A 14,669-nucleotide genomic window follows, 5' to 3' on the forward strand; every position below is an offset into this window, starting at 1 on the left:
AGGTCTTTCAGATAGAGTAATAATTTCTACTTTTAAGAAATGTTGATTCTATATCTATTGGGGTAGGCTTTCAGTCGTCTCCTTTCATCTGTTTAGGTATTGAACTGCATTAATATGGTATCTTATTTTAAATTATTCTTACAGCCATTGTGAAAAAAAGAATGTGCTCTATGTTGTATATTTGTTTATATGGTATTGAGTTTGCTTTGCGAACATTTTGTTCAGTATATTTGTTTTATGCTTATGAATGATATTGAGTTGTAATTTTTCTTTTCCTTATTATTTATTCCTGGTTTTGATAGTAAATTAGACTAAGGTTATAAAATTTGTTGGGGGAGTTTTCTCCCTAACTAATCACTAGAAGATATGTAGAACTCAACTCTAAAGCTGTCTGGGAGTGATCATTAGTAATTGAATAGATTTCTATGTATTGATTCCATTTATTTATTGGTAATGGGATGATAAATGTTGTCTAGTTTTTTTTCTGAGTCAGTTTTGGTGAGTTATATCTTTTCCCTAGGTATTTTTCCACAATGACTATATATTATCAATTTACATAAAATCATAATTTAAAGTTGGACATAATTTTCCCTCACTTCTAAGATGTTGCTTCATCTAACTTCCTAGTTTTTATTCTTAAAACTGTGCCTTCTCAGACTGTTCTTGATGAATGTCACAAAAGGTATTTATGTGTTCAATCAGGTAAAAGAAACTATTTGTGTGTTCTTTTCTCTTGCCATATTTTTCTACTTTATTTGGATTAATGTTCGGTTATTTTGCTAGCATCTTAAGTTGATTGCCTTGGTCATTCATATCAAGTCCCTTTACACGTAAGGTGATATGTGAGGTAATAACCCTACTACTAAGCATTTTGTTACTTGCCCCTCACAAGTTTTTATTCAAAATATTTTTATAATTGATTACTTTTCATTTATTCCTGTTTCCATTATAATTTCTTATTTGACCAATGACTGATTTAGTGCATTCTAAAATTTAATTGTGTCTTTTTAAAATTTGATCTTTTATGTTTAGGTTCTACTGTAATATTAGCCAGTATTCAAATATGTCATCTCTATGACAATAATTTATTTATGTCCTGGTGTAACATTAAATTATGCAAACTGTCCACGTAGACTTAAAAATGTGTTTTTCCCAACTACTGGAATAATGCATTATTCAAGTACATTAAATTGAATTTGTCAGTTGGATTTTTCAAACATACATCTTTACCAATTGTTTATCTAAATTGTCTATTAATTATTGAGAGAAGTGTGTTTAGATTTGACAATTTCTCTGAGGATTTTTCCAAATTTTGATTTTATATATTTAATTGGTGCTATGTAATTAGATGCATACAAGTTCAAACATTTTATCTTATCTTAGTGAATTGAATCTTTCAACGCTATATAGTGATCTCCTTTACTCTAATAATTCTTTTCACTTTAATGGCCACTTTGCCTGATATTAATGTAGTCCCTTCAGCTTTTATTAGTTAATATTCACATGACATATATATCTTTGTTCAAACCTTCTACTTTTAAATTATCTGTATTTCCTTTATCCTAGGTTTATGTTTTAGAAATAACATATAGCTGTAATTTTTTATGTATCTGAATTTTACCTAAGCTGGTCCATATACATGTTATTACTAGCATATTTGGAATTATTTCTAGCCCCTTTTTGCACTTTTTCTTTGCCCTTTTTCTTCTATGCATGTTTAATTTACTAAAGTTGAAATACAATCAATATCTTTAAGTTTCTCTAAAAAATTAAAAACACTTTAATTCTAAACTCCTTCCTGCTGTTGTACCTATTGTTTTAACATTTTAATTCTGTCATGTTTCAATGCCTCTGTCCCACTGGATACTATTTCACAACAATTTTTGTATATATTTATGTTCCATTTATCATCATTCTTTTTAACATTTCATATGTTTCTCTGGGTTTATTTTTGAAGTAAATAGCAAACATCTCTATTTTGCTAATTGAAAATGTCTCCATGTTGCTCTTGATATTGAATGATCATTTAACTAAACTTAAGTCATGAATTCATTTCTTCTTCAATTCATGCAGAGATCAGATTTTTTTGTTTTCAATTTTTCCACTTAACTTTTCACTGAGGATAAAATGACTCAAAGGATTCAATTTCATGTGATAGTCTTCATTTCAGCTCTTCACCATGGCTTGTCTTTCTTTCTCAGATATGGCTGCTGAAACATGGGCTCTGGGTTATCCACAGAGCTGCAGATGTGGATACATAGGGTTCGTTCTCATGAGATCTGATGGTTTTATAAGGGTCTTCTCCCTTTCCTCGGCACTCATTCTTCTTCTTGCTGCTAGGTGAAGAAAGACATGTTTGCTTCCCCTTCTGCCATGATTGTAAGTTTCCTGAGGCCTCCACAGCCATGCTGAACTGTGAATCAATTGAACTTGCTTCCTGTATAAATTACCCAGTCTTGTGTATGTCTTCATTAGCAAAGTAAGAACAGATGAATACATGCTTTCTTACTATTCTAGTTTGTGTTCACTTTTTGGTTTTGGCTTCTGCTGATTGTCTATACTTCCTGTGATCATAGTTTTATGTTTTTTAAATGTTTCTTTTATTTTTTCCAGAACTTTTGAATGATTATACTGAGAGTATTTTTCAAGCTATGAATGTTATATTGCCCAATTTAACAATTTTTGAATGTCCACTTCCTTCTCATTTCCTCTGTTATTGAGCTTTAGTTCCACAACCCATTATTATTGATGACCTTCTTGCACACACCATCTATTCCCTTGATCCCTCTTCTCTGTGTCACAGAGGAATGGCAAAATTGCAGGCCTGGTTACACAAATCCCATCTGCTTCGTGAGCATTATATTTCTATACAACTGTGCTGATTGGATATGCTTTAAATTTATGACAGCAAGCCTTAAGTAATACACCAAGGCCCAGCAATATTTCTACATTTCCATAGTCAACTGCCTGTTCCATTCTCTAGAAAGAAACATTCGCACATTCTTCTTTTTTCCCCAAGCCATTAACACACTTATAGCTGATGACTTTGCATCTTCTTTCACTGAATAAAAAGATCAAAAAAGAATAAACTCATCCTTTCCAGCATCATATCTCCTGATGTTGCTGCACCTTTTGCAATTCACACCACCTTTCCTCCCATTACAGCAGGTGAACTTTGCTTGTTCCAGCCTAGTGACAATTCTTTCACTTCTGCATTAGTTGCCCTCTCCCTTCAACATCAATATCTCTTTATCTTTATCCTAATAGCAGTGATAAACAAGCTGCCATAGCTCTCTGCTTAATGTCACTATGACAACCCTCTAGCATAGCATTAAGAAATGAAGGTATATGGTCAGAGAACACATTAAGTTATGAACATACCCCACAGTACCTCACCTCAAATATTTATAGATAGTACAGGGGAGACAATGTCTGCAAATTTGTAAATAATGTTTGTACTTACTTTCTTTAAAAATCTGAAATAACTGTAGGCCTATAGAAAAGAGTAGTTTTTTCCTGCAAATGCAGCTGGACCTATAAGGATTATCTACAAAACAAAATAATTTTTAAAAAGGAACTTAGTAATTTACCCATTGAGTTATCTTGGTACTTTTGTTGAAAATAAGTTGATAGAAAATATACATATTTATTTTGGACTTTCTGCTATGTTCCATTAATCTATCTGCCTATCTTTGTGCCGAGACTAATTTGTATTAATTGCTGTGGCTATATGATAAATTTGGAATTGAATATTGTAAGTCCTCTTAATTTGATCTTCTTTTTCAAAATTATTTTGGATATTATTTATATTTTCATATATATTAGGTCAGCTTGCCTGTTTTTACACACACACACAACACACACACACACACATACACACACACACACACACACACACACCATGTAGCTTTTCAATAGAGATTTATTTGAATTTGTAAATTAATTTTAGTAGAATTAACATCTTGGTAGTATTGAATACTCCAATCCTGGAATATTTTTTGTTTGTCAAACTCTTTAGATTTTTTAAAATTTGTCTCAGCAATGTTTTGTAGTTTTCAGTGTATACGTGTTACAATCATTTTATTAAATTTATTTATAAATTCTTTGTGATGCTATTGTGAATGAAATTATATTCTCAATTTTACATCTAGGTTTTTTGTTATTAGAATATAATAAAAATTAATTTTTTGTATGTTGATCTTGTATCCTGCAATGCTACTGAATTCATTTACTTATTTTAGAAGTATTTTTGTGAATTTCTTGGGAGTTTCATATACAGGATCATGCCATCTATAGAGTTTTCTTTTTTCTTTCCAACCTATTTGTCTATAGCTTTCTCTTTCTTTACTCTTTTCTCCTTTTATCTTTCCTTCCTTCCTTCCCTTCTTTCCTTCCTCTCCTCCCTCCCTCCCTTTCTCTCTTTCTCTCTTTCTTTTTCTCTCTCATTCTTTCTTTATTTTCTTCCTTCCTTTCTTTCTTTAATTTCTTAAAATAATTTTATGCGCTGCTTGTGTTTGAATCCTGACTTCACCACATACTAAGTTAGCCTAGGGAAAGTTACTTTACCTATTGGAATCTCCACTTCCCCATCTATAAAATGAGTTTAATTAATATTAGGAAATACCTCAAAGTGTTATCACGCAGATCAAATGGTTAAACACCCATAAAATGACAGAGCAATATATGTTACTCTGTATTTTCTCAATAAATAATAGTTATTTAACTGCAACATGTTGTTAATTGTGTCTATAGCCAATATCACTTAGCTGACTTCTTTTAAATGTCCTTTGCCTCAACTCCCAAAACTTCACAATAGTTATGTTTACAGCTTCTTTGAGATTAGGCTTCAGGCTCCAGGCTCCATCCAGTGTCAAGGTAAGTATATTTGAGACCTGTCTTTTTCAGCTATACCTGTCATATCTATAATCCACTATCACAGAAAGACAAAAAAAAAATGGCAGTCAAATGTAATTTTTTTAAGAACACTTACAGTGCATAATAATTCAAACGTTCCATTTTTTATTATTATCATTTGTGAATAAGATTAACACATGTGAATAAACAGTGAAAGAAAGAAATGAAATTCACCTAAGAACATTCAATGAAATTTGCTTCTTAGTCATAGCAAAGAAAGTAATACATAAAATATAGAAGTGTGTTGAATAGAATATAGAATATGGACATTACATCATAGTATCATTTTAGTAAATGGTTGCATTTACTTATTTGGGAAAACATAATTTTAAGTAGAAAAAAATGTCTGAGGTTGTATTAGTCCATTCTTGCATTGCTATAAACAACTACCCGAGACTGGGTAATTTATAAAGAAAAGAGGTTTAATTGACCCATAGCTCTGTGTTCTGTACAGGTAGCATGGCTGGGATGCCTTTGAAAATTTATAATCAGGGTGGAAGGCAAAGGGAAGCAGGCGCATTTTACATGGCTACAATAGGAGGAAGAGAGAGATGAAGGGGAGGTGCTAAACACTTTTAAACAACCAGATCTCATGAGAACTCACTATCATGAGAACAGCAAGGGGGAAATCTGCCCCCATGATCCAATCATCTCCTGCCATACCCCTCCCCCAATAGTGAGGATTGTAATTCAACATGAGATTTGGGTGGGAACACAAATCCAAACCATATAATTCTGCCCGTGGTCCCTCCCAAATCTCATATCTTTCTCACATTTCGAACTACAATAATGTCTTCCCAACAATCCCCCAAAGGCTTAACTCATTCCAGCATTAACTCAGAAGTCCACAGTCCAAAGTCTCATCTGAGGAAAGGCAAGTTCCTTATGCCTATGAGCCAGTAAAATTAATAAAATAAAAAGCTAGTTATGTCCAAGATACAATTGGGATATAGGTATTGTTTAAACACTCTTGTTCCAAAAGGGAGAAAGCAGCCAAAACAAAGGAGCTACAGGCACTATGCAAGTCCCAAACCTAGCAGGGCAGTCATTAAATCTCAAGTCTCCAAAATAATCCCCATTTGACTCCATCTATTACATTTATCAGGCCACACTGATGAAAGGAGGAGGCTCCCAAGTCCTTGAGCAGCTCTGACCCCAAGGCTCTGTAGGGCACAGCCCCTGTCACTGTTTTCATGGGCTGTTATTCAGTATCTGTGGCTTTTTCTGGAACACAGTGCAAGCTGTCAGTGAATCTACCATTCTGTGGTCTGGTGGATTGTGGCACTCTTGTCACAGCTCTACTAGGCAGCGCCTTAAGAGGGACTCCATGTTGGGCTCCAACTGTACAGTTCCCCTCTTCACTGCCCTAGAAGAGGTTCTCCATGAGGGATCCACAGCCACATCAGACTTCTGCGTAGACATCCAGGCATTTCCATACATATTCTGAAATCTAACACAGGCTCCCAAGCTTCAACTCTTGCCCTCTGCACACCTGCAGATTTAACACCACATGGAAGCCTTGGCAGCTTCCAGCTTGTGCCCTCTGGAGCAGTGGCCTGAGGAATATGTGGGTCCCTTTAGTCACAGGTGGCGCTTGAGCATCTGGGAAACAGAGAACAGTGACCCTAGGTTGCACAGAGCAGCAGAACCCTGGGCCCTGCCTACAAAACCATTCTTCCCTCCTATGCCTCTGAACCTTGTGATGGGAGGGACTGCCACAAACGTCTCTGAAATGCCTTTGAGGAATTTTCCCTATTGTCTGGGTTATTAACATTTGACTCCTCTTTTCCTATGCAAATTTCTGCAGTGGGCTTAAATTCCTCCTCAGAAAATGCTTTTTTTTTTTTTCTACAACATGTTAGGCTACAAATTTTCTAAATTTTTATGCTCTGTTTCTCTCTTAAATTTAAGGTCCAGTTTCAGATCATCTCTTTGCTCACACAATTGATAATATGTTGTTAGAAACAGCCAGGCCAGTTCTTGGTTACTTTGCTGCTTTGAAATTTCTTCAACCAGATACATTAAATCACCACTCTCATGTTCAAAGCTCCACAGATCCCTAGGGTGGGGCACAATGTTGCCAATATCTTTGCTAAAGCATAGCAAGAGTGACATTTACCCCAGTTCCCAGTAAATTCCTCATCTCCATCGGAGACCACCTCAGCCTGGTATCATTCATTGTTCAGATCGCTATCAGCGTTTTGGCCACAACAATTTAACAAGCCTCTTGGAAGTTCCAAACTTTCCCTCAGCTTCCTGGCTTCTTCTGAGCCCTCCACACTGTTCCAACCTCTTCCCATTACCCAGTTCTGAAGCTGCTTCCACATTTTCAGGTATCTTTATAGCAATGCCCCTCTTCCAGGTACAAATTTTCTGTATTAGCCCATTCCCACGTCACTATAAAGAACCACATGAAACTGGATAATTTATAAAGAAAAGAGATTTAATTTACTCATGGTTCCACTGGCTGTACAGGAAGCACGGCTGGGGAATGCTTCAGGAAACTTACAATCATGGCAGAATGTGAAAGGGGTAGCTGGCACATCTTACATGGCCAGAGAAGGAGGAAGTGAACTTCTGCTGGGCAGTGCAAAGAAGCATGGCTGGGGATGCCTCAGGAAACAAACTTACAATCATGGTGGAAGGTGAAGGGGAAGCTGCCACATCTTACATGGCTGGAGAAGGAGGAAGAGTGTGAAGAAGGGGGGGGGGGTGGTCCTACACACTTTAAACAACTAAATCTCATGAAAACTGACTCATATGATCATGGGAATAGAAAGGGGAAATCTGCCCCAATGATCCAAACACCTTCCACCAGGCATCTCCCCCAAAATTGGGGATTATAATTTGACAAGAGATTTGGGTGAGGACACAAATCCAAACCATATCAAAGTCTGTTCCAAAAGTTTGGTTCAGTTTCTTTTGTATTTTTCTATATGTTTTCTAATTATAATATAATTTCATATTATTTTATAAATCATACAAGAATATAGCACTTGCTACAGCTTTGAAAAACTGAAATGTTGACTGTATTCTCAAACAATGTTGTAATGGGTTTTAACTTACTCTCCCTATAGTTTGTTTTTAAAAAATTAAATGTTACATAACATCCATAGGATTAAAGAATAATTTGCAAATTTATAAGATGGAATTTAGCTCCTAGTTCTATTTTGAAGAAAAATAATTTGTTATCTGAAATATAATCTCAATTTTGTAAGCTTTTATTCACTGAGATATTGATGAGATAAATTGGAAACACTGTACACTGAAGCATTCTTCAAAGGTTTACAAAGAGCATAAACATATTAAAGTAAATTTCCTAGGCAAAGCACCAATGTTAAAAGAAAAAAAAAGAATAGATTTTCTTGGTGAAATTTCTGGCCATAACAAAATGGTGGGTCAGATTATATTGAATGTCTGTCTACTTTGTTGCATCACCTGGCTAATCTATGGCTTGATTGTAAATACATTTCATAATATTTGCAACTGAATATGGGTCCTTCCTATGCCTTACAGGATATGAATTCAAACGTAATTATTGAAATTGATTAATAGGAATTAATCATATAGCAAAAAGAGCTCAGCTAAATTAAACACATATGTTCAGTTACCAAATAAATATAGTTGCTAAAGTAATGTAGCTTATGCATTCCCAATTCTTCCATTTCCATTAAGAGGAGAAAATTTCTAGTATCTCTCCAGGAAAAAAATGTATAAAATGGATCCATTCAACTTCTCCCTGAGAGAGGGTCATTTCTCCCTCAGAGAGGAAGAATGATTTTTCCATTTGATAAATTTGGGAGAAAGGGCTGAGCATGCTCAGATAATCCCAATCCACAGTCTTCTCCCATGTATCACAGATCTGCCCACTTGGAGATGTGAGTACCTTTAGGGATGTTGGTTACACAAACTGTATAACTGCACAACTTGTCAACAGTATCTGTAGGTTTTTGTGGGCAGCATCTAGGCTTCCTAAGCAACAACTGTGTGGCCCCACCAAGGTTGAACTTGACCTGACCTCAAAAGTACACCATTGACCTAGGGAGGCGACTCCCTACTCTTCTGGTTGCACTGATTTCCACTTCATTGTATGATCTTTTGTCCTGAATATATGCGAATTGCATCTGATTTCTGATCCTTCTTGCATAAAAACAAGGCAAGTCCTTGGTGCTCTGTGAAAATAGATTAATTATATTAACCAAAATCAGGGAAAATATCACATGGCATAATGCCATGATGTACAACTGGTCTACTAGTACCTAAAACACATATATAAATGCATTTGAAAGATGCCAGGTGCTATATAAACATAAGACATTATTGTTGTTGTTATTCATACTTTGTTTATAAAATTATTTAAGTTATTTTAAATTCAAAATATGGGTTTAAAATTTGCTATTTTGAGCTTGCAGCTCAAGAAGATTTTATACGTTGGCAAAAATCACCCACCTGGTTGTGATTACAATGTCACAACTTACAAAGTTGCTGTGATTTTGCCACTTGGACTCACAGCCAGGCTTTATTCAATCAGTTCCTTCATTTGGACTTTGTTTCCAGTGCCCTAATTTTCTGGCTTAGTTCAGGTTCAAAGATTTGTCAGAAAACAACATCTGGCAATTCTAGAGCAGGAAAGACCCAAAACTAAATAGAATTGGGAAATCTCAAAGGATTTCCATGCCAGGGCTTTCTGGAAAGGGAACAGATTTTCAAAAAAGAAGCAGTAATGCATTCTTTCCTCCTGGAACAGATTAGGACCTCCTCACTTCACACTACTATCCCCCACCCACCACAACACACACACACCACACACACACACACACACGGGCGCACACGCGAGCGTGTATACACGCACTTTTAACATTAACACATTGTTTAATAATTTATTCTCTTCTGGATCACAAGTAACCTAGGGAGAATAATTCAAGAATGAAAAGAAACTGAACACTGATTCTTGTAAGATGATTCCAGCAACCTATTTAGAAAAATCATGTGCCTTTTTTTGTAAATGGGTTTTGTGAAACCATTAAAAACACTTTAGCTAAGAGGTATTGAAATTCCCAATGTACTTTACACTAACGCTAAGATCTTTGAAGTCTGGTTTACATAAAAATAAACTATATTTATCTTATATACACCTTTGTGCCTTTGTACTGAAACAATTTCTGGCTAGATGATACTGACTTATGCCATGTGGAAGGACCCTACTCTAACGAAGAAGACAGAGAGAGGGCAATGCAGAGGATGACTCTGAATCAGTGGTGGCACTGACAAATATTGAGGAACATGAGCTCTACCTCTCACTCTGCTGTTGGGAGCTACCCCTTTCTTCACTTATAACTTTATTATTATTATTATTATTATTTGCTTTCATGGATGTAAAGCTAATATCCACAATTCTGTGTAGGAAACAAATTGAAATAATGCATGGGTGTGGCTCATAATGGGCTGAGGAACTCATTAGATATTCGTAGATTTTCCTGTTTTAAAAAATTGCTTTAGTGCAAAGTAAATACACCATGTCAGACTATTCCATGCCGTCTCTGGTATATAGCAAATGAGACAGATGAGGCCTAGACCCAAACTGTAGTTGGCCCATCTGCTTCTGAAGCTTAAGCAGTGCCTTAAGGAGGCTGCTAATTAGTAGGATGAAGGAGAAAATGACATCATTACCTGGGATTCTAGTCATCAGATTCTGCTGCCAACTTGCTGTTTTCCTGAAATCACACCTCAGCGCTGATGATGAGCCTTCCTGTTATGAATGCTTTCCAGCTTGGCAAGTTTCTACACGCTCACACGACACAGAAAGGCCATTTTGAGTGACCTTTTATTTAAATTCTTGTCAACAAAAAGTTGTCATTTTTATTACATGAGCCACTCCTGTCACTAACTGCTATCATGAATTCTAGAGCCAATTTCCTCATTGCCTGTACCTGTTACTTTTTCACCTTTCTCGTAGGGCTTATGTGACAAAGGCTCCCCCAAAAATGTAAAAGTACCATCCAATCAGAATGGAGCTCCACCGAGCTGGGATCAAAATCAGTTTTGTTGACTGATGTGGCTCACGAGCATGACATATTATAGGTGTTCAGTAAATATTTGTTGCTGTATATTGTATTGTTTATCCTTAAGTGCATTTTTTTATTCTCATGACTAATTTTTATTCAGTACTACCAGGTTTTGCACAGACAGATTTTGATCTATTCTTCTCCACATAGTTCATTCCTGCCCCCAAACTCTGGCGGGACATAGCACATTACCAAACAGTGAAGTTCCCTGGGCTGCTGCTCACTCACACCCCTTTACTCTGTTAAGGACTTCTAGTCTAAATGGTTTCTAGTGGTAAATACATTTTAAAATACCAGTGCTTACACTTTTTAAATAAATACTTTTCAATGACAAAGGAGTTTTGAAACAGATTATATGGACTTTAATTGCTGAGAAAACCTTAGCAATCACCTAATTCAAATCTTTTCTGAGATAAGTAATCAGTAATAGACAGCTTCAAAAAATTTATTGACTGTCTCATTGTTACTAATAATTTTTCAATAGAAAGTTGTTGCTTAATTGATTCTAGAAATAGAGAGATACCTCACCTTTTTTACATACAAATTCGAGAACATTTATAAAAATATATCATAAACTAAAACCAGATCACTTTATAATTTAGTCTGAAAGGCCAAGAAGTAAAGGACTTATATGCCTGGTGTGTGTTATACGAATGTAAGAATTGAGTTCAGGAAAATTCAGCAAAAAAACCCTCTATGCTCCCGACATTCTGGCTTCTATTTCCAAGAGCTTCAGGCTATTTTTCTTCCATTGGGAAGACAAATGGTTATTAAATCTCTTCAATTAAGTGTCACATGAGGGTTTAAATAGACTCAAATTTTCAAAATTGTACCTTAATTTCTTAGTTTGTTAAGATTTGCTTCAATTAAATAGCATCACATTTAACTAGCAGCAGGAACAAGCAAACAAAATTGATGGCAATTAAATATATATTTAAAAATACTTTCTGTGCACTCAATTTTCTGTAAGGTTCTAAGTGAACATAAAGATGAACAAAAAAACTCTGTTTCAGGAAGCTTAGAATTCATTAGCATGGATAAAGAACACCTTTAATGACATTATAAGACAGAAAATCAGGAGGAATATGGTGAGTGACTCTAACTTGTAGCTCTAATTTTGGGATGAGCTGAGAACAAGCCTAAGCATATGGTTGGTATGGCTAAAACAGAAGCTAAGAGGAGAAAAAGAAAGAAGAGAAGAAATGAAAGCCCAGTCTATTACCTAGAGATTATTCACATCACTTTTGCTTATAGTCTGCTGGCAAGAACTTAGTCATACAGCCACCGCTAGCTGCAAGGAAGGCCGGAAAATATAATCTCTAGCTGGCAGCCCATGTGCCTAGCTAAAACTCAGGGAGTTTTAGGTTGAATTTTAACTAATGTTATTTTCTGATCTATTGAGATAATCATGCAAGTTTTCCCTTTAATATATTCTTGCAGTGGGCCATGAACAGTGGCACACGCCTGTAATCTTAGCATTTTGGGAGGCTGAGGCTGGTGGATAACCTGAGGTCAGGAGCTGGAGGCCAGCCTGGCTAACATGGTGAAACCCTGTTTCTACAAAAAACACAAAAAATTAGCTGGTCGTGGTGGCGCCTGCCTGTAATCTCAGCTACTTAGAAGGCTGACGCAGGAGAATCGCTTGAACCCAGGAAGCAGAGATTGCAGTGAGCTAAGATTGTGCCATTGCACTCCAGCTTGGGCAACAAGAGTGAAACTCCATCTCATATATATATATATAAAATACATATGTTATATACATATGTACTATATATTATATGTGTATTATATATGTTATATATAACACATTAACTATTATACTACATATAATATTGTATATGTATCATATATATTATATCATATATTATACATATAATATATATTATAGATATATAATATTAATAACATATATAATATATAAATGTATAATATATAAATATTTACATATCATATAATATAAATATAAATATATAATATTTATATATATAAATATATGATATATAAATATATAAATTTATATATTATGTACTATAAATGTAAATATATATTTATAGCATATATAAATAAGTATACTTATAATATATTGATATATTTATGAATATACTTATAAATATATATACTTATAATATATATTTACATATAAATATTAATATATATTTATAGTGTATAATATATAAATATTTATATATTATAAAAACATTTATATATTATACACTATAAATATTTATATATTATACACTATAAATATATATTTATATAAATATTTAAATTTGTATATAAATATATGAATACGTATATAAATATATACATATTTATATATATTTATATTATATAATTCATATATATTTATATATAAATATATATTTATTATATATATACACATTATATATATTATATAAAATATATAATTATATATTCATATATAATTATATATATTTATATTATATAATTATATATAAATATATATTTATATTATGTAACATTAAATATATATGATATATTAATAATATATATATTATATACTATTTATATAGTATATAATACAATATATTAAATATACAATATTTAGAATATATATAATATTTATATTATATATATTATATGATATATAAATACTTATATATTTATATATCATATTATATATGTATTATATATTCCATATAGTATATAGATAATATTTATATATATAAATATATATTTATATATAAATAATCTATATTATCTATATACTATATGGAATATATAATACATATATAATATATAATGCATATATAATACAAATATAAAAATATATATATCACACACATATATAAAATATATATTATATATGTATTATATATGTTACACACACATCTATTTTATATATGTATTTTATATATATTATATATATGTATTATATATATATTACACAGACACATAAATAAAATATATGTATCTGTGTAAAATATATGTTTGTATTTAAAATATGTATTTTATATATATATTTTATATATATATCACACACACATATATGTGTATATATATACGTGTGTGTGTGTAATATATGGTAATACGTGTATGTATGTGTAATATATGGTAATATATGTGTGTAATATATATATACACATATATGCATATTCTTGCAGTGAATTATATTATATTATTAGATATTCTGGTTTAAGCAATTTTGTCTATCTGAAATAAGAACCAAGGCAATAACAATGCTATCTCTTATATACATTCATAGATTTGGCTTACTAATTATTTAAAATTTTTATATTTATGCTGTTTTTTTATCAGATAATTTTTCATTCTCAATAACTGTAGTAGACGTTTATTTTTGCCCTCTGGACTACTTCTGTTTTACTTTAATATTCTCCAAATTGCACAGATTTCCTTATGATTTTCCAGTTCGAAAAATCTGTTTGGATATTTCTTATTCCCAGGCAAGATGTCTGAATAGAAACAGCTCCAGTCTGCAGATTCCAGTGAGACCAATGCAGAAGGTGGGTGAGTTCTGCATCTCCAACTGAGGTACCCTGTTCATCTCATTGGGACTGGTTAGAGAATGGGTGCAGCCCAGCGGGTGAGCACAAGCAGGGTGGGGTGTCACCTCACCCGGGAAGCTCAAGGGATCGGGGAACTCCCTCCCCTAGCCAAGGGAAGCCGTGAGGGACCGTGCCATGAGACAGTGCTATCCGGCCCAGATAC

This window comes from Cebus imitator, unplaced genomic scaffold (assembly GCF_001604975.1).
Source record: "Cebus imitator isolate Cc_AM_T3 unplaced genomic scaffold, Cebus_imitator-1.0 Scaffold233, whole genome shotgun sequence".
Classification (NCBI taxonomy): domain Eukaryota; kingdom Metazoa; phylum Chordata; class Mammalia; order Primates; family Cebidae; genus Cebus; species Cebus imitator.